The sequence below is a fragment of the Anser cygnoides genome, chromosome 13 (genome assembly GCF_040182565.1).
Source record: "Anser cygnoides isolate HZ-2024a breed goose chromosome 13, Taihu_goose_T2T_genome, whole genome shotgun sequence".
Lineage (NCBI taxonomy): Eukaryota > Metazoa > Chordata > Aves > Anseriformes > Anatidae > Anser > Anser cygnoides.
Window position 1 is genome coordinate 10,865,246 of NC_089885.1, and position 24,478 is coordinate 10,889,723.

The following is a 24,478-nucleotide window of genomic DNA, read 5'->3' on the forward strand; positions in this document are numbered from 1 at the left end:
TTAAGTCGCTTTAAGACATGATACAAGACTTCCCATTCCTCACTCCTCCTTCTGGAGGGCCACTAAGGAATAAAAATCTCCTGGATATTTTTCTTTAAGGAAAGCAGCAAGCCGGACAAAAAAAAATACCCCACGCTCATGATTCCGGCCTACCTCCAGGCAGGAGGAAGGAGGTTTCTTGACTGACATGAGCTAATCTCTTCTATTCTAGGACCAGCCTCTGACAATTCTGGCCCCTGCTAGTCTGATGAGCAAGTTTTACTTTGCTCCACAGCTGTATTTTCCAGTGACACTGAATGGGCTTTCTGACAATCTCTCGGCTCCCAGCTAATCTCTGTGGAAAACCCCTGTAGATGACCTCATTCAGACTGACAATACACATTGTCTATATACTAGCCCTTCCTAGAAGTATTGGAAATCAAGCTCTTACAAAGTCGATTATTTGAACGTACCAAAGGAAGCTGAACACAGCATGTTTGAAGTTGTTCCCCTTGACCTTCTGCAACACTACTCACTCTTAGTTCCAAGTTCCTAGTTTTGATTTACATTTTAGTGATCTGTGGCCAATGACAACCTGTTTTGGCCTAGACTGAAAGGCTAGCCAGCAAAACTACATCTACATCCTCATTATGCAAATGAGGTATGCAGATAATTTCATGTTTTATCATACTATTTTGATGTCTTTGAGCAGATGGCAGACAATGAACCACACTGGAGGTAACCAAGAGAGATTTCTGCAAGCCGTTACTTTCAGTGACTTGTTACCATTCCTCGCGTTACAGCCTTGACATTCAGCCTGTCCTCACCCTATCAGATGGCACGCGCTGCCAGCCACCTCTTATCATCAGCGAGCAGAAGCTACACTCTGGCCTCAATAAACTGGCAGTTCTATTTGCAGCCAGATTTTAAGAGAAGCAACTTAAAGTTCCATAATTCATGGGAACAGATGAGCCTCTCCTACTAAATCATGATGCACAGAAGTGCTCTTCCTGGAGAATGCATTAAACACACATTTTGTCATTGCAAGAGAATGTACTATAATATGCTCTATCTATAAAACTTACAATAGATAAAAGTGATTGTAATCTCCAAACAGTCTGTGCAATAACATTTCTGTTGGCTCATTCCTTTTGTAGGACTTTGTTTAACCTGGTTTATTTTTATTATTGTAAGATCAGATACAGTATATCTATATGCTACACAGAGGTCCTCACGAGAACATCAAGTCTCCTACTTAGGGGCTCTGTCTAGTTTTTACATTATATTCACAAGGAAAGTGTTTTTGTTAACAACGATCAGCACTGTTTTTAATATACATAAAATCTGATCAGTTCACATGCACTGCTTTATGTTGTTGCACAAGAACATCTTAGACAGTAACCTTTTCCAGCCATCCTCCACCAAAGCTTAGTAGGCAAATTCCCATTGAATAGTTCTAGTTATAAGCCAGCCACACAAACATCAAGTTGATCTCCAAAGGATGTTATTTTTCATACAGCTTATCAAAGCAATAATGTAACACCTTACTATATGTGGACTTTTTAAAGTTGAAACATTGCTAACAGGTTTAATTTGAACTTTCATTTATCATCTAGATGCTTAGTGCCTTGGAATATGAAATATTTACTTTGCTGCCTCTAGTTCTAACACTCAGTAATCTCACCGCTAGGAATAACAGGCAACATTTAAGTGTATATCCCTGAAATAGATTTCACTCCTTGTTCATTCACCTAAGGAATGTATTTGTCAACTTCTACAAACGGGTAATTTTATAACTATTTTGTGAGTAAATCTGGCGATGAGATTGCATTACTTTTCTCTCCATTGAACCCAGTCCATTGCTGATAAAAATCAAGACAAGCTCATCTATATACCTGTACACAATTTATACCTACAGATAACAGTAAACATTACCAAATAAAAAGTTAAAGGTGAAGCTTTACTCAGCAGAATGGGCTGAGTCTATAAGAGGTCACATTACTTGTAAAGGTGAAATATCTACCCAACTTACATGAAGCAATGACTTGTCACAGCTCAACAGAAAATGACAAACATTTATCTTTAGATGCAGTTCTCACCAGCATATTCTTTAAAACATCATTTGTCTTTAATGAGACTATCTCCTATTTTAATTTTGAATTAATCCAATACAAGCATTTTTGCTTTTATTTTCTATTGACACATGAAGACCCCTCCCCTATTTCTGATACATAGGGGACCTAATATCCTAGATTTCTTTATGAACCTGTTTGGCACACTGAGATCACTATTTTTACTGCTGTGTAAGTGGCTTTACTTTCTACTGTAAACAGCTTTAATCTGGTGCTAAAGACAAACAGCTACAGATAAAACTCATCTTTTATGTTTTCAGATTAATTTATTTTAAAAACAAGGCATTTCACTTTCTCCCAGGTTATTGTTTTAGATGATCAAGAGGGGCTGCTCAGAAATTTAGTAGACCAGCTACAGCTTAAATAAAACTAGTTCTGTTAAGTGGCATACACTGTCCATTTGCTTTCCCATTTCTAAGGGCTTTTCTCACCCTTAACAAATGTCCGTATAAAGATAGTTGCCTTAACGTGCATCTTGTAAGCATGGTAAGGCACAGGTTAAGTTGTAGGTCACAGTCCATGTAACCACACAGAGGTCTAGGCCCACAATGATAAGATTTAAGAGATGCTGCATGGTCTGGTTCTCTGCCCGGCGTTACTAAACACGGGACTGAGTCATAGCTCTCACTGGCCCCAACTGCAGGCATTAGCACGAAGCCAACTCTTCCTCCAAAGGCAATCAGCCTACTCTGAAGTTAAGAAATACAAAATGAGTTGCACAGAGATAGGATTTGGAGAGTGCATTCTAAATTGTGCTCAACCTTGATTCTGTGGGAATCCTCTTGCCAAACTGAATCAAAGTATTTCAAGACTTAGCTATGGCTGCATCAGGTAAAGCAGTCACTAAGAGGCACATTTGTCATTCTGACACCATGAAGACTATGCAGATATTCAGATAATTCTCTGTAAAAGAAAACTGCATGAAGACAACAAATGTATACAGAAATACATGTAGGAAGATACAGCACTTTTTACTGAGCATGTGTCATGTGTTTAATAAAATGCCAAGTTTAATGCTAACAGCTGTTAATCAGAGCCTTCTTCAATTTAATTTAAATATATTTAGTTTCCTAATTCAAAGGTTGGTACTACATGATCTTTTAGTTTCAGAACCAATGTTCATCTTGGTATGAAATACTCATTATATGCTAACATAATTAACAGCAAATTACTATTTCAGGGCTTCCTTGAAGTATTAATAAACTTGAGTAATATGCTGGTAATTGAGTAATATCCCTTAAAGTGTGGGGAACCATCAAATGGGTAAGTCATGCTTACTAGTCCTAACAGAAACAGAAGTCAGACAGCACAACCAACATTCCCCAACGGTTAGTTTAGCATTTCATATGTGGGTGGAGGAACAAGAAAGCAATGAGGACACTTCATGGAAAGTTTTTTTCCAGACAGATGTAGAGCTCCATGCATTCTTGGAAATTGAAGAAGTCACTTCCTAAATATTTACATGTTACCCCAAAAAATCTATCAAAATATATAAAAGTCAACTGTTGCAACACTGTCCCCATTCCAGGTCTCACAAGATGCTTACAAACTACATGTACCTCTGTGCTTTATGGAGGCTGAAAAAAAGCAACAATGCTTCTGAAAAAAATAGAATTTTGTTGTGTTGTTTCTCGGTTTTAGTGTTTTTCACCCCCTCCTCTCCACACAATCCAAAAGCAAAACAAAGCTCCACTTCATAACCTGACACAGCAGGAGTAATTGGGGAAGATTATGGGATTGAAAAGGTTATGCTGAAGTCAGGAATCAGTCAAGTCTATTTCCTCTAGCAATGCCAGAAGGTTACTAGAAATAACAGAGAAAGTGTTATCAAAAAAATAAACCCTAAAATAAGCTGAGGAGGTCATGGCTCAAAACACAAACTAGGGCCTGACCTGCTACTTTAAATTATTCTATATTCTCGTAGCTCATGAAACGAGTCTTTTTATTTTCCTGCCATTGCATGCAGTCTAAGTTATCCAGTGAAACATCAAAGTGTAGAACCTTTAGTTCAATAAAACCAAGAGCAGCACAACTGCTTTGTGTGGTCCATTTAGCAAATGCAGGTGAGTATCTGGAGTACTCATGCATGCCATTACTTTTCTACAGATGTACATGCAAGCCTTCAGTGTGTTTATTCACACCGTTGTTCAAACATACAACTAGCAAACATTTTTCAATCTGAAATTAGGTGCAGTTAGTATTGAACTTTTTTTCCAGACAGTCCTATCTGAAAGCCACACTACTCCTTGAAGTCCAATACTGGAGTCTAAAATCCATCATCACGGCTACCTGCAAGAGGGTCCTACCATTGCCTGAGCATCTGCACACAAACCCACCTGAAAACGTGTCAAAAAACATAGGCCCTTACTGTGAGACAGGTTTCTATAGTCCATATACCTCACCCACAGAAAGCCCTCAGCCTGCATCCACGTATCTCTGCGCAGACACCTAAATTGGAGTTAGATATCTAGGTAAGCCTTGCAGCAAGTAGAGAGAAACAGGCATTTCTATGGCAATGCTTCTGTGAACCCATGTTAGAGAACATCTCTAAATTAAATGACTCCCAGCCTGGCTAATTACCCTTTGCACATCTCAACTGGGACTAAATGTTGTCTAATACAAATAAGTAATCTAAAACCAGAATCAAATGGGAAGGGTGTGATTTATCACTTCTAGTATTCTGCTATTTAAGCACCAGTTTACAGCTTGCTTAAAGGCTGCTATCTGAACTTCTAGAATTAGGATACACTAGTAAGTTCCATTGTAATACCTGCTACAAATTTGAAGTTCCATTAGGAATACAACCTTTCAAAGACAAAGTTAAACGGTATTTAGGAACATTTTTCCACTGAGTAGCATTAATCAACAGGATACTGGTACCTTCTTTCAACAGCATTACTACTACCAGTGGTGCCAGTAATTTTGAATTACAGCTCTGAAGCTTATTAATTATATAAAAAGAGGCTGAATCTGCAAGTCACAGAAGATTTCTTTGTAGGCATTAAACATTTCCTGACCAGAGCAAAAGTTAAATACTCCTGGGACCTTACAGAATAGACTCAAGCGCTCGAAGCTGGATTTATTATATTAACATTTTAAGCACATTTGTGTTCATGCTGTAAGACTAGAGTCACAACAGATGTCCTGAAAAAGTGTCCTTTGATAGATTAACCCAGACACTATATTCCTAAAATACCACAAGAGGTCAGAGACCAAGCAACTCCTACTCTGCACCCTTTAAGTCATCTTTACTCTCATCAGGAGTTTAGTTTATCACGCAAGAAAAAAATAAAGGGAGATTGGAAAAATCTAAGCAGCATGTAAGGACTGTGTCTTCTTGTTGCCTGTTTATCCCATTTTAGCTAGTACATCAGGGACTATAACTGAAATGAATACTGTAGTCTGGGTTGTATATGCATGTAAAACTTACCCTGAATGCAAGAATACGTTGTTAGCTTCACATTTAAAGAAAATGATCCAAATCCAAAACATTGTTACCACCTGTTGTTTTGGTATACAAAATTACTGAAAACAATCAGGAAACAGAAGATGCAACTTACTGGGATTTTAGTCTTACAGCCTACTATACCTTACAATACATTTAGTACAAATTTAAAGCTAAGGAATGAACAAAATGTTACTGCTTGAGCATAAATTCTTTTCCACACATGACAAGGCAAATTTCCTACTTGCAGAGCTTCCTTGCAATATTTTTTTTTTTGAAGTGACAACAAAAAGATTGCTTTGCATCCATACTGACCAGAACAGTACAGTGCTTTGGTGTCTTGGTATCTAATACAACAGTTTGCTGTTACCGAGGCACAAAAGGATGTAAACACTTCAAATCCCAGAACACATGCCTATTTCTTGAGATAAAAACTGTACAAACTGAGATGGGCATTATCCCATCAAATGGAGACATGAGACACTTTGCTTTTGGATGTTCTGCTAGGTACTGTAGAACTGTATTACCAGAAACACATGTACTGCTTTAAAACTTAGCATCAAAAGAACCACTTCTGCTTAATGAAAAAGATATGACACACCATCAATAATGGAAAATTTAAAATTCCAAAACAAATCTTAATGTATTTCATCTCTAGTTAATATTTGCTTTAATTAAAAAAAGGAATCGAAGCGAGAGTAAATAGGGCTATAAGGAGTAATTATTGACTGAAATACATCAATCATTTTGGACACAATTCTAGTGAGATAAATCACATACTAACTAACAAACGTTCATTTTCTAAAAATGAACAAAGAGCACATGGCTAAAATTTATGAAGTTCTATGAAAGTTGCTAATAAGAGCCTGACCATCACAAAGAAAATCTAAAATTCTCTAAAAAGCCTTGAGAATCTCTCCCCAAATTACAGTAATAGGAGTTTCTCAAATATATTGAGCAGCAAGTAGAATTGAATCTCAGTGGCTAACAGCATGTACTTCACCCAAGATTAAACAGTCAAATACTGGGCCACCTGGACTTGCTGTTCTAAGTGTAGAATAGCAGCAGGGTCACAACTGTACAGAAATAAGTTTTACCTGAATCTGACTTTTTTTTTTAAAAAATGCTTCAGTTTTTTTAATAAGTGATCTTATAGTAACTAAATACAGCAGAGTGGCTTCAGCTGCATTACGTTACTGCTGCTCTCAGAACAGCAAAACTTATCGTAAGGTAGCTAAATTAGGTGTGTGTATTCAACTTGACACTATCAAAGAAAGCTTCCACAAATGGACAATCTCACAACACGCTATGGGATCTAACGGGAGGATTTAACAGTTAAATTAATAACATAACCCTGAGGAATGGCTCAAATTCAGAGTAAGAAAGACTGAAGATGAGCTTAGGGAAATGCCTGTATTTGACTGGGTTGAGAGGAAAAGATATAAGAATATCTTACTGTAACCTTTTTCTCTCCTGGTTGTCCGGCAAAGGGTTGTGAAGATTTATGGTATGGAGGGATAAACAGTACAAAAAAGACAATCTTATAATTGAAAGAAATGACTCGAAGTATGTAGTTTTGATACTTTGCCCCAAGAACATACCTTTTCCATTTCCTCAGGAAGGGACCATGGTTCTCCATTAAGTCTTTTTTTTGAATTATAACATTTATATCAAACAGATTTCATTTTCGTTACACTAGTTAAATAGCATATTATGAAACAATTTATCTGATCAGCTTAACCACTTTTCAATTCATAAAGAGGTTATGTTTTATTAATCTGCTTGCTAATCACCAAAGTTTATTTAATAACACTTGGCAAAATAAGCTTGTAATATTTGTGCTATTAATATTATTAATGATCTATGCTATAAGTATTCGTATCATGTGGTACTACTCAGGCAAGAAATGAAACTGACAAAGGAAGACAAACTTTGTAAACAGTTTAATACTTCTGTTGTGCAAATAATTAAAGTAGATTTTTAAATGACCACACTGCTATGAATAATTTGTATGCTACTTCCCACAGAGCTTTCTTTTCAAGTGCATCTTGGTCAATGGAGTTCTTTACAAGAAGGCACAAATACTTGCAGAAAGACATTCATTCTCTTGATTATAGCTGTAGCTTGTTTGGAGGTTGTTTTACATATATATATATATATATATAGATACACACACACACTTACCCAGCTCTCATTCTCTAACAGAAGTAAACGCGAAGAGATCAGTCTCCTCAACAGTATAAAAATACTAATTTCACAGTATGAAAAAATACTAATTTTTTCCAAGTTTTCAACCTGAAAAATATGCAACACAGGATACTAGGACATGAGTTCAGAGAAAAAAATACATTGTTAGTAAGGTACAAATGCATGATACTGTGGATTACATGCGAGACACCTTCTGCAATTTCGCATCCAAAGTCAGAAAGCGCCTTCCACTCAGCCTGCTCTAACACTGTTTATTTTCACTCTTCTGCAGTGGCAGTACCCACCTGAGGTTACACCTGCCCTGAGAAATCACTGATTTATTAACCCTGTATGTAACAATCATCCTAGTCATACTGCCCTCTGCCAAAAAGAGGTATTTCTATTGCAGTTATGGTCATCATTGAGCAACCTATGATGTTATGCTCAATGAACAGGCTATGTTTCAGATCATCTGGAGATAGTTTTAATTGCTTTGTAGAAAAAGCTATTATGTTTTCCTACACTGTATTAGCAGGAATACAGGAAGGTCAAGTAATATTAAGCAATAGAAAGTGAATCAGCAATTCAGAGCAAAGTATCCAGAATTTATCCAGGTCCACTTCAAATATAAGACTCAATCTTTTTAACATTCACTACAAAACACTATAAGGATTGCAAACGGTGCTATTTTATTCAGATTACAGAATCTTTTATGCTATCATAGCTGGACACAAACAACACTACTTCCAGAAAGACCTGTCTTAAGAAGTAGTTTCTCCCTCATCCCTGCTGCCCCGAAGTAAACCTTACTGTTCTGATATGCAAAAAAAAAAAATCTAACTTCTAGCCGGTTCTTACACAACTGCTTCTGGGCCAATATATTTCCCTCTAAGTTCTCTTCCATTCACTGACACCTTTTTGCTACGACAAAACTTTTTTAATAGGACAAAGTTTCCTTTCTCCTGAAATTCCTCTTAACCGTGTTCCTGTTTCATTCTCTATTCAACACTCCTCAACACGAGTGACTGCAACTTGCACAGTATGCCTGATTAGATCAGTAATTTTCTGGTAATGTTCACATTTTCTGGTAATGTAACTCACTTTGTGCTTAAGCAGTAGCAATAAATTAATACAGGAAATTTCTCTGAGTTCATTCCAACTATAAGCTAAGTAGGAATAAATGAAGACTTACAACTTGAATACTATAATACAATTTATTTTTATGTTAATAACTAATATCATAATAGCAGAACACTACACCCAGTTTGTTTGATAAGAAATTTCAGAATTACTCCTATGAACCAATAACAACACTATTAATAAGCCTCCCACAGATAGGATAATTCTGTCCTCAGTAACATCTGCATTAATTATTGAAAAAGATAAGAGCAGAGTCTGACCAAACTTTTGAGTTTTAGCTGCATGATAGTGAAAAAATATTTTTTACTACATGAACCTAAAGCAATTAATGAAATTAGTTGCATCATGAAATAAAAATTATTTATATTGTGAATACTTAGAACTAGAGCTGCTGGGAACACATCAGAAAAACAGAGGGTAGTTGTCATATGATATTAGCTGCCATTAAGATAGTTCTCAGAGATATCATCTGTTCTGTCTGGTACTGGAAATACTTTTATAGGCAAAAAAGTTTTATAGTGTCCATGACAGAAGACTATGAGGTGGCAAAGCCAAACTGAAATTCCCATTTCAGTTCAGTGACCACAATGGAACACAGTCCTCATTTTGGTGGAACAAACCTGAACCTGTCTTTGCCACGCTGCAGTCCTGTAGCTTAATTAATAAGAAACACACACAAAAAGATTTCTTCCACTAGGGAGTGAAAACACACATTGAATCCTTCAATTCAAACATTTGTCAGGGAATTATAGGCCTATAATTGCAAAACTGCCATCCTGTAAGCAACGTGAAACTGCATAAATGCAAATTCCTTCTTCTCTTTCCCAGTTACTTCGCATGCTTCAATATTATTGGCATTTAATGAAATTCATTGTAAAAAAAAAAAGATATTTAATAGATTCTCCTTGTAACTTAAGACCAGTCAACTACATTGCATAAATTACAATCAAGATTATCAAAAACAACTCCAAAGTGAAGACACCTATACTGTTCTCAGTGGCTTATATCACTTTAAGATGATCTTGAAAACAGTTGTGAAAAGTAGTTCAAGCTTGGCATAAAGTTAACAGGGCTTAGTTAGCAAATTAAGTTTTCCTTACATAAATTGTTTCATAATAATTGAGTTGAAGGTATGAACGCACAAAATTGAGTACAAGGAAGAGCATTTAAGCAATTTTAGCCTTATAATTTCCTGTTTGTGTTCTCTAGTGAATGACGAAGCCCAGAAATTCAACTTTGTTGTGATTCTCAAGTAAAATAAGACTGTGTGCCTCCACATAGAGTCTGGCACCTAGAATCTCACCGATCAGATCAAAATAAGAAATTCTACAAAATAACAGACTAATAGAGGAAAGCTTAAGGAAAAGTATTAGAAAGATAACGGCTTCATTTTCATATATATAATAATGCCAAGAAATCAAGACAACATAAGTATTTTAAGTATAATAGAGAAAATTACTATCCTAAATTACATATTCTGTACTTGGAGTTACAAGTGATTGGGATGCAATTGATAGTTCTTTATAAACTATGAAAATCATCTTATAAAAAAATAGATGAAACATTACTTTGTTCATTCAAACAGAGAACTTTTGTTTGAATACAGATAACATAGCTTAATGTATACTAACATTTATGTATTATACAGAAATCATTTAAGAAGGTATAATATTTATTCTGGCACTCACATATCATCTAGTATTTGAAAATCCATCAGATCTTTGAAAATAAATAGCTCAATCAGATAAACAAAATTGTAAGGCAGAACTACAGAATTCCAAAACAAAATATTTTGGAATCATCCATTCCAATAAAAGTGGGCTACGATGTCAAAACCCTGGAGAAAATGAATTACAGTTTCATCAGGAGTTATCCATACAGCATGGATACAGGTCAAGTATTAGTTCAAGATGTAGCTCAGACATAAAACAAATTGTAGTTCTGAAAATCAACATGTATAGGACACCTTACTGATACAAGCAGCTATAAACAAGGCTCTTTTAAACAGCGCATCATAAACAAGATGGCTGACTGTTGAAATCCCTTCTAAAAACACAGGTATCATATGAATAACATTTAATGCAGACCATGTTGCCCTGATAAAGAAAAAATGAAATTAATATTAGGCAGCTAGAAAATAAAAGATCGATATAACCATTTCTGCATATTTGCTCTAGTTTGTATAGTAAAACCAACAGCTGCATTAAGCTGCTTAAAATGGAAGACCTCTTGCTTATGTGATGTGTTATGCAAAGCATACAGTGCTTATCTCAGAAATAAGATGTGGGTGGAGGGTCAAAGCAAAGATAAAATATAGACACTTTAATGAATGAGGGTAATGATACCGTTTAACTATATTCAATGTAGTGTATGAGACTACTTCCTAAATTACAATTTTCACTAGCTTCCAAAATAGAAAAATCACAACCAGTACAAGAAACATGGTTCCCATACTAATGGGGGAATTAAGGTATTTTGTTTTTATGCAAAATAAATTTAAATGTGCTCCTGAATACCTGTTACAGTATCTCTTTAAATAGCAATGACAGAGAAGAGTTCAGAGATGAAGCTGGAGTAGTGACATTTCCAAGCCCTAATGTGTTTGTACGGAGCACAGGAAGAATTTCTCTACATCACAATAAAAGCAAGTCAAGGTCAAATTAACATCAGTTTGAATGAATCACACACCATGAATAACTTATTTGAAATGTAGGGTTTTTTTTCCCCCTTACTTGTTACAAATGCACAAGCAGATTTATTTCTATACGTGATATTTGCATTTACCATACAAACAGCTCTGCAGTGCCACAGGTTGCCTATGACCTTTAGAAAACATAGGTTTCTTACCTCATTGTTACTAGTCTAACAGTGTATGTTGTCTACAAGCCAATTGGACATATGGAAAAATGTTTGCAGGAATGTTTGTTTGTCTTTAAGTTTTGCTTTGGCAAACTGTTGTCTGTGTAAGCTAGACTCACTTTCCAAAACATCTACGCTAATAAACTTAAGTATTTCAAGTAGTCACTCAAGTAGTCTCCAAAAGCAAACAAAGGAAATTGAACACCACCAAATGATAAACCTTAAATAAGTTAAAATATATATATTTTTTTAAAAGTTATAGGTAGAAATTATAGTCAACATAGCCTATGATGTATTAGGAATTACAATATTAAACTAGCTTGTTTCAAAAGCGCATACCAATCCCAGAAAGTTGTGTAGAACAGATTTTCCTAACTAATGCCTATAAAGCATTAGTTAATCACCTGATTTTGACCCCACTTGAAGTTGCACACTAGATAAGAAAATGAGAGAAAGCAACTTATCCAATGCTAATAGCAAGCATATCAGAGAGCCTATTTCTCAAACAGGTGTCCTTAACCTTCTCATTTGATACTTTAGAGAGTCATCAGACCAAAACAAGATTAAACCTCATAATCCCCCTATGCTTCTATCCTTACTTAAGTTACAGATATGTTCCAAGTCACCCTGCTTTACTATTTACCTCCTAACCCAACTCATCAAGCCTAACAGAGCAGTAAGCAGTTGCTTGTTTCCCTTTATGTGCCCTAGGGAGACAGGGAGATGACCAGCCCGCTCCTAAGATAGCCACAGGACCTACCTGCGTACCCCAGGCTCCTCCTGCCATGCTGCTGTCCTCCTGCAGGTTCAGCTTGCAGACCTCTATAGCCCAGTGGCTCCCATGCCACTATGCAGCTCACAGCTCTCTCTAAAGTAGCCTGCTAGCTGAAAAATCGGTCTATTTCCTGTGAGGAGGAAAAATGGGCTCTTCATCCCCAAACCTGTGTTAAGAAGGCCCATCGCCACCTGTGATGAAGGGCAAGCCTGGCCCTCAGCAGGGCGGGAAGAGGACAGCAATCAGCTCTTAAATGGGTGAAGGTCGCTCTCAGGGTGTCTTCCTGCTTCAGCAGCAGAATAAGGAGATAGAGAAGCTCTCCTTTCCCCCTTTTTTAAGGTAATACTCTACAGTTGTTTTTTTTCTGCTATGCAGTGGGGAGCACAGGAACTTCTGCCTCCTGCTGTAGTGAGGCAAGAAGCGTGAGGCCTGCCCTGCACCATGCGGCCTGCCCTGTGGCAGGGACAATAGCGCCTATGTGCTAGGAGCACCTGGGGTGGGGGGGGCGGCGGGGGGACGGACTTGAGGCTTCATTGCCTCACAGCTGTACCTCTGCTCATGACAAAATAAGTAATTAATTGATTAAAAGCTGAGTTAGTCTGAGTTGTTAGAACACAGCTGATGGTGGTGACTTCGAGATGTATAACCTGAGGTTACAGCTATCGCTTCTAGTTGTTTCCAGAACTGTCTCCTAGGAGTATATAACTGCTGTAAATTAACTTATTTAGCAATGGTGTTATGTGAATGAATAAATCCCCTGAGAGCATTAGGCATGTCTGTTTTATTTTAACATTATCTAAATATTGTTAATCTGAGAACTGTTACTGCTAATTACTTTGTGATTGCATCTATGAAAGGAAATAATACATAGAAACTCTTATCTGTAATATTTTCATGAAGTAGGTTATCTGCAGTGTACATACCTTACTGATAGCTAGACTGAGTCTGCCAGCGCTGTGACACGCATCTGAATCTTGGGGTGGGCATGGGAAGTGCTATGAGGAGGTTTGGCAGATCTCTGTGATTCTGTCCTGTTTCTTTTACCTGGGGGATGGATCATACACATGATAAACAAAACTGGAATTCGACCTACTATTTTTTGAATTACCTTCCTGTTTTGACAAAGATCTGATGCTTTTATTGCCCTCTGGGTTTCATCAACAATGTATTTTAGGTATGCTTTTTTAAAAGTTCAGCACCTGAAATCTAGAACACTAGGGTAAAGGGTGAAAGTCCTCTGGCTCCTAGAACATAAAATTGAGCTAAAATTTCTAGCCACTGTTTATAACTGGACAGCAGGTAGAGATGTATTTAGAGTTCTATGATGGGGGGTTTGGTGAGTTTCTTACAATGCGTTACTGGAAACTTATTGTCTGTCTTAATCTCATAAGCCTCAACCTAAGTATTCTACGTGTTCTTTTAGTCCCTATTCATAAGTAAATACAGGAAATCATTACATGCAGAAAACAAAAATAATGTTTGAAAGGATCTATCTTTTCTGCTGGATCTAAAAATATAGCTTATTTGTGATATTAATAGAAAGCTTATTATCTGACTTTTTATTGCTATTGATAACTATGGTTGCATGACTTTCACTTTGATCAAGAAGAAGGTATTTGGGAATACTGTCATTAGAAAAATTCTTTAAATGCAAACAAAATGCGCTTATATTCTAGAGAAAGGAGAGCTTTTTCTAGCTCAAGGACAAAAGATAAAAATCATAGAAAAAAGATGTGATTTAGCTCACCTGCACATTAATATGAATAGCTATAGAATATTAACAGTTTCAGATATATCTGGAACATAGTGTATATGCTCATAGATATGAGTATAAAACTGTCAGACCTCTAGCTTTCATTATGCCAAGCTGTCTCACATGCCTCTCAATGGTGTGTGCAAATGACTAATTTTCTGTAAAAATAAATAGTCTTATAGTTTGTAGACTGCAATTAGTTTTAGAACAACACCAGATGTATTCTGAGATCTTGAGATAGATGGGTAGATTTACAAATCAATTAAATACTTGTCTTGATATGTCCAATTATTCTAGAATATTAATAAATCCTTATTAAAATGTAGGAATGCATATACAAATATATGTGACAAATGCTATTGAAAAAAACAGTTGAAATTTTCCACTATTGAGTTTTCTTCCTTTCTGTGTTTTAATCAAATATTCCTCCTGTTTTTATTTCTTTATAATGTAGTGAAGAACTTTATAGAAGGTAACGTGCTGGTGCTTGTCACGCTGTCCTATTTAGGTCTGTAAAAATTGTGCATTTCTTTAATTGTGGTACTTGGTTCTCTGCCGCTGAGTAACCTGCAAAGCAATTACGAAAATGACCAGGTCAGAACTTAGAAGTGTTTGTTCTCCCTCCTATATGTAGCTAGCATGACTGCACTTGATCTAGTGCTGAAACAACATGCATGTATTACTAGTTGTCATGTCAAAATGCTGCTGTAACTCGGGCAACAACTGTAGTAATGCATATACAGAGTTCGTGTAACTGCTCTGCCCCATTTCTTACAGGTTGTGGAGCCAATCTGTGACCTCAGACCAACTGTGTTTAAACTGGAAACCTCACTTCACTTGCTAGAGGTTTTTAGTATTAATGAAGAACAAGTTTCTGAAAGTTACTGGGTTGTATCTCAAAACTGACACAGAAAAGAGTCACCAAGAATCACTTAACTGGATGTTTATGGGAAGACCTCTGTCCTAATGTGATCCTGTCTTGAAGCTGTGGAATCTTACTGCATTAGCAGCTAGGATGCTGCCCACAGATTTTTCTCAAACTAAATATTTGCATGAAAATTGAAGTGAGGAAAGTTTCATAATGGTTAAATATTTACAATCAAGAAAATAAAGGTATTTGGCCGCTTAGCATGTAGCTGTATACATCTAAATTTTATAGACTATTGTTCGAATAGGAAGTTATTATGAGGTCTTCTTAGAAACAAACTTTTTTAGATGTGTCTGTTTTCATCAACTTTTTCATCATTAACCAAAATATTTACTCTAGAAAATATACATTCTCTTTTGCTCAGGAAATGTTGCCATATTCTTTGTGGAATGTAATTGGATGCCTTCTGTTCCTATTCTCTGCTGTCAAGGCATCATGTATCAGGCAGGACAGTGTCCAGTCAGGCCAATTAGAGTTGCAATTTTTCATGGAAAGCTTAAGCAAGAATGGTTTTAATCAGCTTTAAACAGCTTTGAAACATGCCTTTTCAATAAAAGTATGGAGTAATTCACTACGAAATAAAAGAACCCTGCCTTTGTTTTCTTATTGTGTAACAAAGTTGTCTTTAACTTTTCTCTATTTTTCTCTAATTATAATTTCCCCCAAAGAAAAATTCACCAGAGAATCAATACAATCAGAAAATGTCATTCTTGGTATTCATTTTGTCTTTAGTGTAAACTTCCATTATATTAGCAAAGCAGAAACTGAGACAAATCATGCATATTAGACCACTTTCAATAATGGGTCATTGCTTTGAGGTCTAGAGAACTTGGGTGTAAATTCTGCTGGGTTTGGTCCCTTAATTTTTCTCAAATGCTAATATCTCTAAGCAACAGCTGTTATTTTACTGTGTTCATTTTTCATATATTAGGGTTGGAGCCAGCACCATCTACACCTGCAGAGATAGTCAATGCACTTGTTCAAATAGTGCTAGCAATGTAATTACATTTCATACATAATGGCCCTGTCTTAAAGCTGGATGTTTTGTCTGCTCACTTAACACAACTACTGAGTCTCAAAGGACGTTTAGTGTATCAGCTAATGCTTAAGTGAGTCTTTGCTGCGGTTATCCAACTTTTAATCCTGCGAGAAGGGAATCATTTGCAATCCCAGTGAGCTCCTGGATGCTGTTGCAACCTTATACCTTGCCATAAGGTTAAATCAGAATTAATCATGGAATCTTTAAGAAATTAGATTAAAGTAAATGGTTGCCGCACCATTTGCTCACCAAACTCTGTGATATAGTCTTCTCTTCAGAAGCAGCATAGTGGTGTGAAACCAGTGAAACTGGTTACTAATCTGGAAATGAGCAGGATTGTTCAGAATCTGTGAGCATGTCACAGATGATCACAACCCGTTTTTACAAGGACCTGCCTCTGTCTGCGGCACTGTAGGGTGTCCTGGCTTCAGCTAGGATAGTTTTTCTTCATAGGAGCTGGTACGGTGCTGTGTCTTGTGTTTAGGAAGGAAAATATTGATAACACACTGATGTTTTAGTGTTAATGAACAGTGCTTACCCAAAGCCCAGGACTCTTCAGCTTCTCACACTGCCCTGCCAGCAAGAAGGCTGGAGGTGCACAAGGAGCTGGGAGGGGACACAGCCGGGACAGCTGGCCCTAACTGGCCAAAGGAATGTCCCATGCTGTGTAGTATCAGGTGGAACAATAGAGCTGGGGGGAGCTGGCAGGAGGGCTGCTGTTGCTCAGGGACTGACTGGGCATCACTTGGATGTTAGCAACCAATTACATTGTGCATCACTTTTTAATTTTTATTTATTTTTCATATTAAACTGTCTTTATCTCAGCTCAGGAGTTCTCATGCTTTTATCTTTTTGATTCTCTTCTCCATCATGCTGGGGTGAGGTAAGTGACTGGCTGTGTGGTGCTTAGTTGCCTGCTGGGCTAAACCATGACACAGGGCAAGTCGTAATGCTCAGAGCGCTTTGCATCACTTTATATTAAAAGGTAGGTTCCTATTTGACCATTTCCATAACCTCTTATGTTCTGAGACATGACTTGTATAGCTGAAGGGGTGAAAGTGCCTTTTTAGCAGTACCAGGAATTTTCCAATGAAAACAAAGCATTTTATAATAGAGTAAAGGAGGCCAGAGAACACTTGAATCTATTTACATTCTGATAATAGGTAGGGATATGAAGAGAATAAGAGTTCAGGGCTGTGTCCTTGCTCCTGAGGACAGCTTCTAGTGGTTTAACCATCTGTGCAGCTGGCTCAGATTAGGCATGCAGTCACAACAGAGTGCTATGCAAGTTCCAGAGCTATCTGCTCTTTCCTGCTGAAGAGAGAGGACTTCTGGCCATGTGGCAGTGAATGCCTGACTCAGGGATGCGCTTGCTGATATGTGCCATGCTTTGTGGCAGTAAGTGGTGCCAGGAATTTTTCATACGAATTTTGCATCAGCAGCAACCTGTATGGACCTTGAATGAGGGAATAAGAGTTCAGATGAGAATTTCTTTTGGAACAGTTTCTCCTCTATACAACTAGTGAGAAAGCAGTTCCAACTCAGCATCTCTGTAACTTTTTCACATAATAGAGAGATTCATTTGAAGACGTGGCATCTTCTCATTGTACAATCCCATGTGTGCTGGATGAAAGAGACCTTAACAGGTGGTGTTTCAGCGCTAGGATCTTCATCAAGGAACAAGTCTTTTTCTGAAAGTTACTGAAAGTTTTCTGAAGTTACTGAACGTGACAAAGTAGGTGACAGAGCAAGCCTTCTAGTTTTTCTAAAGGAACCATCTATTTTTAATTACATTCAAAAACATATACATGCTGTACTAGAAATTATGGTGGTACCTTTCTTACATGTGATTCAACTCTCCCAAACAAAATTCCGATTAAAAAGCAGAGCATATTTTATACATGCTAATTTGACTAAACATATTTGCAGTTATTATATGTATGGTTATTTCATATGATTTGTGCACTTCACTTATGTACTTTTTACTTAACTTATTGAAGATATTGGAATTTTTAGAGGATATGAAAAGTGATACACGTTGCTAACGAGTAGCAGATTGCCTTTTAAATAAGGAGCAAATAAAACATGTTGGGAATTTTTCCTGAAAGAAGGCTAAAGGGGTTGCCATGGTAATTATTCTAATTTGAGATTCACTACATCAACAAATATTTTACTTTTGAATTTTTTTCCTATCTCTAGATATCGTTAGAATCTGACAAAGATAGTCAGGAGTACTGTTATGTTTTTGTAGACTGTCAACAGCTCATTGTGGCACAGTCTCTAAGGGAGTACCGGGCTAGCAAAGCAGTTCAGATTTGTGCTAAGGCAAGCATGAAGTGCTTCTGCCTTTGTATAGCTGCCCAAACTGTATTTAACCAAGTCCCAAATTCTGTAGCTGTCTCCAGACCTCATTCGTATTATCTTTCCTGCAAGCTCCTCTGCAGATTTATTTTTTCTGATAATATTTTAAATGAAACAGTTAAATGTAGGTTTGAACATCTCTGAAGTTTGCGGTAGTTCGTATCAAGTGCTGAACTTTATAGCTAAAATCCTTGTTTTATTAAAGGAGGGTTTTGTGCAGTAGTAGAATAAAGTAATATACTTCCAGCAATATAAAGCCAATTTCCAGCCTTGTTACCCTACCATTTCATCTAATATTGGCTTAAGCAATATATTAATATCAAGTAATTAATCTTTGACCCTATGTTGAGAAAACTGTCTGTGCTCGAGAGCTCAGGATGTAGCCTGAAGCCACTGTTCTTATGCGGTCTGCTTTCAGAAAATTTACTCAAGAATTGAGATTCGTGGTAATAGCAATATTACAGATCTTTTTCAATGAATTCATAGTAAATTGCTTCTATTTATTCACTAGACTATGTTAGCAACATCATTCCTACTTCTGCAGTTAATTTAGGGCTTTCAGCATTTTTATCTACTTAGAGGCTTTTAAGACTACCTTTCAAATTCCCAATAAGTTTTGTCATTTGGGGTCTAGTCAGTTCAAGAGAACACTGTCAATTGAAAGTTTTGGGGTTGGTTGTTTTTGTTATTGTTGTTGCCTTGGTTTCTGGTAATAAATTGTATGCTTTCATTACTGATTAAATAAAAGCTTCATATTTCTAGTAGAGAAGGAACGCTAGTGAGTAAAGCATTTTAAGCATTTGTGGCTCTTTTTGTGTCTATGAGAACTGCTTTTTAAATAAGGATATTTCAAGTGAGGTGGGAAGCTTATAACTTCACCAGAAAATGCACCATGTTGGGATACAAATAGCAATGTTTGCCTTAGAGCTCGATTACTAAACATCAACATTTTATTTTTCATTAGACAGTTGTTTTATTTTTACTGTAATATTTGTATTTTAAATAATAAAACTTGTTCATCTACACAGTTTTTTTTATATTTGCATAGTATTACCTGAAGTAGCAGTATAAATTCATTAGTGTTTGCAATGGGGGTATGCTAACTCTTGCAAAACGGCATGTATCTGCTCAAAGTATCTCTAGCCCTTTGTTAATCTAAATTTTATTTTCCATTATATATATATAATACATAGTATTATATAATGTATAATATATATATTATGTATATATCTTATATTTATGTATAATGGCAATATAAATTGTAATTTTCCCCAAATAACCTCTTTGAATTCAGTGGTATATTTGCTTGGGTAAGTGTTTCTGTGTCAAGTAACTAGGGTACAGTACTACTAATTTATCTGTTGGTTCTTTGCTTATTTAAAAGTCTAAACTCTTTTAAATTCATGGACTTCTTTCCAAGATATACCAATGGCTCTCTCAAAAAGAGCAATTCTGTTGCAGTACATAAGAAATCTGTTTTCCAAAAGACTATTTTAAACACAAACTATTGAACTATAATTTTAAAACCTGTGCAGTTTGAACCTGCAACCGCAACAATAGATGTGATTTTAATTGTAACTTGTGGAATATCTTCAGGTGAGGTAAATAAATAAAAGCATTGCAATTTCAAAGTCTGTCTTTAACAGAAAGAAAAAGCAGTTCGGCTGCCACAGCAGAGGAATGGAAGCTGTTGTAATTTTAATGAAATTACACTTGTTTTATGTTGTCTGTAGTCATGCATTTTCTTGGCCAAAAAAAAAAAAAATAGCGCTCCAGCCAATAGCATTCTGAAAATAAGCTTTTACAATAAAACTTTACAACATTCTTCCATTTGCAGCTCAAGGTACATCCCACAAGCTGAACCAAGTACCAGGAGTATGTGTTGCTACCTCTGTTTAGAGTGCCGGTCAGTATAAAGCACCAAATAAATATCAAGAAGGCCCAGATGTGGCCTTAAGCGTGATGTTGGTAGCTGAGGGAAGTGGAGGTCACTGCACTGGTTGAGATGAAAGCCAGCATTATAACGATTTGGGACAATGAGCCTCTACTTGCCCCACTGTTCCTTCTCAAAAACAAAGACCACAATTTTTGTTTTCTTCTGTATTCCTATTCAAAAGTTTTCATGAATGGGCTTTTTCAGATGATTAGGTGAGAGGTCATCACACAGATTATACGTGTATGGTTTACCAGGACAAATTCACCTCTGAATATGAAAAGTGCAACCAACAAAATGAGCTTGCTAGCAGAATGACAGAAAGCACACTCCAATAGTCAGAGTGGGATTTTTGGATTAGTCTGACAGGAAACTAGTTTTCTTTTCTCCATTGTAGGTGAGCTGCTTATTCAAGATTCCTTGGGGCTATAGGAGAGATTTGGGGGGAACTGCGAGGATGGCCGTGTCTGACTAAGCTGAGAGAAAAAAAAAAAAAAAAATAGCCTTTATAGTATATAATAAAGTCTGGGAGTAACCCCACTAAAGAACAAGAACCTGCATTTCCCTACAGCAAGCTTTGAGCTAGCTTTGAGTTCCTAATTGGACTAATGTTGAGATGTGACTGTTCTGACCCTCAACAGTTTTTCTAGTCAATCTGCTCTGCCTGTTTGCTCTGGTTTGTCCTAATCCTAGGCTACGAGCATCCTAGTGCTCTGTGCTTTGCCTTGCTCATTACTCTGTGTTCAGATAGCAAGCCTTAATGAGGCCCTTTAACTTAAGCTGTAAATGAAGTAAGAATAACAGATCTAGACCCCTTGAAAATTATGCTTCCCTTCCTTCCCTCTCCCCTCTGCACAGAGCAAGAGAGAAATATCTTACCAACTGGGTTTTTCTGTTTTTACTAGCTTATTAGTGTTAATCAGAGGCAGTTTTTCCGGTTTTGTTCATTTTCTTTTTAGTATGTTGTCATTTACAAAGAGATAAGTAGTCCGTAAATGTAAATCCATGCTTTTCTTTAGAATTTTTACATAAACAACCAAAGCTTCTCATATCATTGAAGGTCATTAAAATTTAATGCTGTGTAAAGTTCAGTGATCGGTGTATCCATTTAGTAAACATGCCTTTTTGTACAAGCTTTTAGTTTTTCTTATTCAGGTGGAGTCATTACTGAAGTATTACAAATTATATATATATTCATATTTTTAAATGAAGTTCTTAAAAGCTTCCCCTGGCTTTTAAAATTACACTCCTTAAATTACTAAAAGGTTATTTTGTTATGTGATGTTGTATTTAGCAATAGCTGTTTGTTTTTCTTTCATTTTACTATTTTTTTTTGCCTTTGAAACAGTAAAAACAAAATCATTAAAGTGTTCTAAAATGGGAAGTTTTCTTTGGCTACAGTATAAATAGGATATTTACAAAGAGCAAGCTGAACCCTTTTATTGCTTAAGTATTCTTAACTAAAGTCTAATGAAGATATTTTGCTCGGCAATATTCTTGTGAGTTCTGTCTCTTGTTCTGGCTGGACCAAACTACCTTTATAACCTGCTGCAGGAGCTGTGGTCATTAAGTTTATGTATGTCTTGCTATGTAGGCTCCAGCTTACCTCTTAAGACATTATCAGGCTTATTCCAGAGTAGATAATTGCTTCAACAGAGAAAATTTTAGCATAACATGGGAGCTGGAAATAACGTGAAACTGTCCATCTACATATATCTTTTTTCATGTTTTAAACTGAAATAACATTGTGGTCTAGCATCAGATCTTATAAAGGACTTTTATGACCAGATCATTCATTCTACGTTGCTCTATTCAGCAACATCAAGGTGTCACTGCATTACAAGCTTTCTGTGAGGAGTATATTCTATTTAGAATTTGCTTCCCATAGCTTTGGCACTATGAAAACAAATGCTGTTCCAGAATGCTCCTGTGTACTTAAAATAAGTATTCATAAAGTTGAAAACTACATTCATTAGTTGCCTCACTTGTTGATATCCAGAAAAGATTTTTCATCTAATGCTTATAGATAACTATCCATTCATAATTAACTGTGGCCTGGATGAACTCAATTTGAACCTTGAGAGGAAAGCTTAAATAGAAGAAATGCAACGCACAAAGACAGTCTTGGTAGGCACATAACTGAATGCGAATGGAGAGCGAGAATTACCCTCATCACATCAAGTCTCTGCTTGAGCATATTATATGGTTCAGTAAAGGGAAGGTGCTGTTCTCACTCAGACTACAGTAATGCATTCACAGGAAAGGTGCAGAGTTTCAGTATTTTGCATGGTGTCTGAGTGACATTATGTGTACGGATCTGTGTGTATACTTATATAAAGATATACGTATGTACGTAATAGCATGATGTACAAAAATTTATGTAACAAATAACATTTACAATAACTGTTGTGTGCAAAATTGATCAAAATATACATTAACATAAATATACAGGCACCGTTCCACAAGGATGCATTTAAGCACAGTAAATATCCAGGTGTAAGTGTTCCAGCTCCTCATCATACCTCCAGTTCTCCCCCATAAGCAATGGGGGTGGAATGTGGCTGCCTGGCTTCCAGGTGTAATCACTCATTTTTACCATAATTGATTATGAATGTTAAACTGCAGGTGAAAATGAGAAGCTATTTTTCAACATTTGGTCTTCAAGTCACACTTACTGTGACTTATTTCCTATTTTAAATGGACTTTTGCCTTTTTAATTAAGAAATCAAACCAGGTTTCACCATTTGAAAAAATCAATAGGAGTGTGTTTTGGTTTTGTCTTTGACAGGGATGAAATGACTTTCCTCTGATTGGTTGTATTTTTTTGTTTGTAATAAGTAACAGGGCTGCTTCTAGCCTGTCTTGCAAACACACACCCAACAATGCACTTGCATTTCTACTCCTGTATATGAAATATGCTCTCTGGTTCCATGCAAACTGAGTTTGGATGAGAGACATTTTCAGACAACAGGCTTGAGTAGTTAATTTGGCTAATGGTGACTAGCTAGCTTCTTTATCAAAGACAAACCAGGAACTCTTTCGTACTTTTGTACAGCTCAGTGATGCCTCAGTGGTCAACTGTTTCTCAAGCCAAAGAACAAATATGAATAGTTGTGTCTGTCTTTACACGTAGTATGTACTAACTACTGGCTGCGACGACTGACATGACTTCTTTTGTTGTGAAAGAGCACAACCTGCTTCTTGAGTTTCATCTGATTCTCTGATGGTTAAGTTCTGCCTGTGGTTAAGGCATTTCAGCATCTTGGCTGAATTGCATTCAGGCTACTAAAAGGTCCATGATTCAAGCTATCTTATGATATTACGATGCTCTGTACAGAATGTGCTAAAAATCCACATGCTTTTCTGTCTATACACAGAACGTGCTATGAGTTTTAGGAGTCCTTCTTTTACCTTGCCCCCTGTTTTACTGGATTTGTATTTTTTTCTGGAAACAGTCTTTCCCATAGGATTGTGAACCACATAGCTATGAGGAATGAGTATGTACTGGTAAGAATATTCTCTGCAGAACAATCTTTCATGTTGGTATCTCTTTCTTTAGGCTGTGCCCGGACTGCTGTAGAAATTTGTTTATTCTTCTACACTTTATTTTTATTTTGGATTTTTATTTCTACTGAGATCTCATTCTCATATTCAGCTGGGTTTTATTTAGCAGCTCAAAAGATAATGGGGACAGCAGTGCCTGGAGTCACCTGAGAGCAAGGTTTTTCTCCTAAGTTTTACAGATAAGCAGCACCTGTGTTCTATCCATTTATTTCCTTTCATTGTTTTCCAGATCAAAATCTGTGCATCTGAAGGTCATAGAAATGCTTGATGTGTGAATATGCAGTTGCTTGCTCTTACTCTGCTGTTGCTGCTAAAAAAGTACCCTTCCCTTGCTTAAGTTTGGGCATCTGTATTACAGCAGTCTGCAACAATCTGACTAGGAT

The 24,478-nt window shown here is 36.6% G+C and overlaps 2 long non-coding RNA genes across 6 annotated transcripts in view; one reads left to right on the forward strand and one right to left on the reverse strand.

The window, feature by feature from the left end:
- The window catches only part of LOC106037734 (uncharacterized), a 504,883-nt gene extending 492,037 nt beyond the window's left edge, over positions 1 to 12,846 (reverse strand). For 2 of the 5 annotated variants that reach the window (XR_010834690.1, XR_010834691.1), the window contains exon 1: positions 12,503 to 12,846. This is a non-coding gene — a long non-coding RNA (uncharacterized lncRNA). The remainder of the gene's footprint in view (positions 1 to 12,502) is intronic. The other 3 variants (XR_007169486.2, XR_001208191.3, XR_010834689.1) reach the window with 3 other exon arrangements.
- Positions 12,723 to 24,478, forward strand: part of LOC106037628 (uncharacterized) — a 159,990-nt gene continuing 148,234 nt past the window's right edge. Inside the window, exon 1 of the long non-coding RNA XR_001208147.3 lies at positions 12,723 to 12,856. This is a non-coding gene — a long non-coding RNA (uncharacterized lncRNA). The remainder of the gene's footprint in view (positions 12,857 to 24,478) is intronic.